Source organism: Miniopterus natalensis, chromosome 15 (assembly GCF_054644295.1).
Source record: "Miniopterus natalensis isolate mMinNat1 chromosome 15, mMinNat1.hap1, whole genome shotgun sequence".
NCBI lineage: Eukaryota > Metazoa > Chordata > Mammalia > Chiroptera > Miniopteridae > Miniopterus > Miniopterus natalensis.
In genome coordinates, this window is record NC_142095.1 from 14,419,903 (window position 1) to 14,424,966 (window position 5,064).

Here is a 5,064-nt window from a genome sequence, read left to right on the forward strand (position 1 = left end):
GGTGGATTACCAAAGGCATAAGCACAAATGTTTTCCATAAAATCGAAAGGCCAGAAGGAACCCTGAAAACATGTTGGTTCATTATTTCCTGGACAAGCCATTCAATGACATTAAATCACCTAGTGAATAGTGTTTCCTTTCCAATACGATGAAATCATTCTGGTTATATTCAGTAGAAAGTTCCAGGTTGATGTCAGCATGTGTTTACCACTTCTCAAATGCTCATTAATCTCCATTTTCATGCAAAAGCAAGGGGACATTATTTAGCGAAGACCCAATGGTACTGTTTCGTTTTCTTTGTATTTATTTCAGTGAATGCCTTCTATTTGTGGCAGGTAACTATGGTGGTCCCTTCTAGGTGTCACTTGGAAATAACAGAAGTCATAAAGGTGGCATAGACATGACTGAAAATTAGGAAACACTAATCTAGTTCCACACATAGTAAGAGTCTGTTGTCCAGTAAAGGGAACTCATTTCTCATGATAATACATCCTACAGAGGAAACAGAAGGTGATATTTGTAGTTATAGTTAGCAATGATTTATACTAATGATAAAGAACAGAAGGTTATCTGCTTCTAAAATGGTGCAGAATCCATATGCGTCTTTATTCCACAGAGTTGGCATAATGCACTGGGAATAGTATGGATTTTTAAACTTAGGCTGACCTGGGTCTGAATCCCGGCTCTACCAGTGGGTCACATGGATCAGTCGATTAACCTCTCTGTGCTTTACTGTCTCATCTAGAATGTGCTGGGAATGATCAAACTCACTGTCCTGAGGATTACATAAGACAATGTAAATGAATCCTGGTTGAATGCCTGAGCTGGTCCATAGTAGCTTGTGGCCCTCATGTGATTGGGGGCACGTTGATGTTCTTGGAATCCTTTACACGGAGACACTATTAAGCTGACCAGTGTTCAAGTTGGAAATATGTAAGATAATATGTAAAGTCCCCCCTCCCACTTAGACTTTACAGGACTGCCCCTTGATCGAGTTAGCTCTGACTGCGGTGGTGGTGGAGCCCTTCCAAGTGTTTCTAAGAACTTTATGCATCTCCTAGTGCCAAGTGCTGTATATATTTTGTATCATCTCCATAACAGCCTTGGGAGCTCCAGGGAAAGACTTTGGCTCAATGAGAAAAGCTTCTGTGTCCACAAGGAGTACATGGGAGAGGCAGGGCTTGATAAATTTTAGTTGGAGAATGAATAATCCATGTGCAACAGGCAGGCTGTGTGTAATTATACACTAATATATAAAGTGCCCTGAGTTGTGCAGGAAGCAATACAGGGCAGTGGTTAAGAGGACAGAGTACTGCCTGGGCTTGCAGCGTGGTTCTGCCGCTTCCCTGCTCGGTGACTTTGGGTGTTAATTATGGTCGGTTTCCTCTCTGAAATGGGAATAGGAATAGTACTCCAAGGATGAATCGTCATTGGATTAAATGAGAAAATTCCTGTAAGCATGATGCGCCTGACATGTAAGAAGCTATATTACGAATTAGCTGTTAAAGTTACGACGTTGCTGGTGCAAGTAGTTAGGTACCCAATAGTGCAGGGTGAATAAATGAATGATATTGTGCAGAGCAGTTACTACAAAATCCTGAGACTCTTGACTTCCTCACCAGGTGCTGTTCGGGTTTCCGGAGGTGGTGGGTGGGATAGAAAGGAAAGAGGCGGGAGGAGATTAAGAAGATAGAGTGACTCTTCCTTGGCCTGGTGCTCTTAGGCCAAGCAGATGGTCACACCTTCTCTCCTTTGTGACTTGTTTCATCCCCACTGGGTGGATCTCTAGCTGTGGTTTTGCGTTCACTTGTACACTGGTGCAGGTTTTAATAAAAAAATGTGTGTGTGTGTGGTGTGTGACAGAGAGAGAGAGAGAAATAATCCAGCTACTCATTCATGTAACAAGCCACAAGTTTCCAGCTCATTTAACAAACAATATGATTGTTTAGCTTAGATATAGACAGCTCATACTTGGACTGAAGGGTTCATTGAAGAATCTAAGTTTTTACAACAACCACGCATGCGTAGCAGTCATGGTCATGATATTTTGGTGGCCCAGGTAAATGAATACATGTTAGTATGTGTCTTTATTCTCACCTGACTGCTTTTTGGCACATAAAACACTCCTCAAAGGAGGCCGGCATCATTTCTTGCACGCCTTCTGCTCCCACATTCCCCTGCTCGCCAGCTGTGTCTGTGTGTCCCACGTCTATATATTGGTACAATCTTCTCTGAGCTCAGACAGTGTCCTGCCTGCTGCCTAAATAATAATAATTTTAAAAAGCAGCTGAGATTTTGTTAAATTGGAGCAGTGATGCGTACTGACAAAGTTAGGTCCTCACTGGGCACCCATGGGGAGGCACAGCTGGTAAAGGCACCCCAACCTGGGTGATGAAATGTTCACCTCCACAGCCTTGGTAGCCGGCAGTGAGAGGTGAGCTTCTGTGAAACTCAAACTCTGAGTCATGCAGGGAACTTGGTGAGCTCCATGCACAGCTCTATGCAGCTGGGTGCTCCTGCGATGGCAGCTTCGCTAGCACCTTCCATGTCTTTCCCAAGGAAGCTCGGTAACTCAGTTAACGCAGCCCTAGCACCACTATAACTGAACGCCTTGTTGCTCTGTTCTCAGGGGGTAGAGCAGGCTCATTTTCTCAAACATTCGTTGGAGGTGTGAAAAAAACCTGAGTTTTCCATTCTGCACAGAAAAGGAAGAAAGCAGAAAGGTCCCGTTTCCATATTAAAACCATCTGAACTAATAACTACCTGGATGCTAAGCTGGATCATCTCTAAATTCTCTTTCAGCTTTAATTCAAATACTTTTTGAAGCCAAGAGCAACAGAATGGTGCTTTTTCTCCTGGTGCCACTAATCAGAAAATCTTCATCTTTTTAGCATGTGGATCTATGAAGACGTTTAGATTCCAGGGCACGGACAGGTTGAATGGCAGCATTGAGCCAAAAGCTTTATGATCGTGGCTGAGTGGATTTATGACACCAAATTACTGCTGCACCATTATTTAGAAAGATGGGCATGGTCTTAGAAAGCAAGTCTCTCAATATATATTTATGAATTGATGGTTTATCTAAGTTAATTAGCAGGCTAATTCCTTACCAGTAGATGTCCTTGGAATTGTTCAAAGGGGTGTGCACATGGACAAGTGAGTCTGGGGAAAATGACAGAAACCGCAATCAATTGCTTCACACTCAGAGTCATAAGCAAACATCTCAGCCCTTCCTCCTATGTGGACTGACATTTTCCTTCATAGCTCAGTCTGTTTAATCAGCTTTCAAGATGCTGCTTGAACCACGACCAGCATTGCCCTTCTGAGTTTGTTCTGTCAACGAAAATATTCCAGAAGCCTCAGCAAGCCATGCTAAGCTGTTAAGAAGCCAGAATCTAGGATGAGGGTATCTGACTCAGTGCTTTATGCGTGATTCGATGAAGAAGAGAGCTTAGGTTTTCATTCATTTATTTATATTTTCATTCATTCATCAATCCATCTGTCCGTCCATCCATCCATTACTGGATATGAACTATGTATCAGATTTTTATAAAGGTCAGGAAACAGGAAAGGGACACTTTTTCCATTTGAATGTCAAGTGGTACTGAACCATCAAGGGTGTGAGCAGTTGCAGCAGATGTTTTTTGAGGGGAAGTGGCTGCTGTGAGCAATACTCTGGGATTAGGCTGCCCTTTCTACATGTGGGACATGAAAGAGTCTAAATGCTGCTCTTGGGAGGAGGCAGGAACCCCCAGGGAACAAGGGAGACTGCTCAGTGTCTCTTTAGAGTCTAGGCTCACAGAAAGCAGCATTGAGGGCTTCACATGGGGCACACATCTCCCCAGGCTCCCCTTTGCTACTATCTTCTCTCTGCATACTCTTCAGGGAATTAGATGCTGCTCCAATGTGATGCAAAGTTAATTAATAATCTAAGCACACACTCCCTCCAAGGGAAGCATTCAGATGAAGCTACATAAATGTGCCCACCTAAAAGCAAAGCAATTAACCTAGAAAGTTACACACCCAGGACTTCAATCTCTGATCTATTTTCATCCACAGAAGAGATTTAAGAAGTTTATATTCATATTCAGGATATTGTCCATTCTTATATCTCTCCCCCAAAGGTCAGATAGGTTTTTGCTGGCCCAGTAGGAGAGGTCTTGACAGTCTTCCCGAATGGATATTTTGTGTAGTCTCAGAAAAACTTTAAAAATAAGCAAACTCATATTACATGGTCAGAGAAATCTCATGGGCCTCATCTGAAAAATGGGCATCATGGAAGCCCGGGGGCTGTTGGAAGGAGTAGATGGGACGCTGTGCAGATGACGCTTACAGACTTGGCATATAGGCAGAGCTCAGTAGTTGTTATTGCTTTTAAGAAAAAATATTGGTTCCCTCTGGGTCCTGGGAAAGGCCAGTAAGAGCAAAGTACTTCTGTCCCATCACCTGTTAGAATTGTTTAAACTCAGCCTGCCACAGGAGAATGCTCAGCACACATTCGCCTGGAGGGTGAGGAAGGAGTGGGGAGCCAGGGAGGTGGAGAGCAGCCTTTGTCAGGATGCGGGGCTCGCCGACAGGCGGCTGCTCCGAGAATAAGCATCGCTTTGAACTTGCCCTTCCCTAGGAGCGCAGGCAGCCTTATCCGTTCATCGGCCCCTCCCCGGCCGGCAGAGGGATGTTCTAGGCTCCTGAGGTTTTCAGGATGTTAAGGCTGCAGGCGCCGAGATTCAAAGGGCCCGGCTGAGCAGAAAGACCCCCTTCCTGGGGGTCTCTCTCCTGTTCACAGGGGCCCTGGTGTGTGTTCATTTCTTCCTGCTCCAGGACTCTCTGGAGGGCAGCCTGCACCTTTGACCAGTGTCCTGGAAAGAGAATAAGCTAAAACGAGAGGTCTAAACTCATTCCTTTCAACACAGCACGACCTAACACGGTGGTTAAGAATGTTTTCTATGGGTTATAACCAATTGGATGAAGGTCCCAGGTCCACCATTTACTTAATATTTTTAAACCTTAATTTCCTTGACTCGTCATGGAAATAGTGAATACCTACCTACTAGTGTTGTTGAA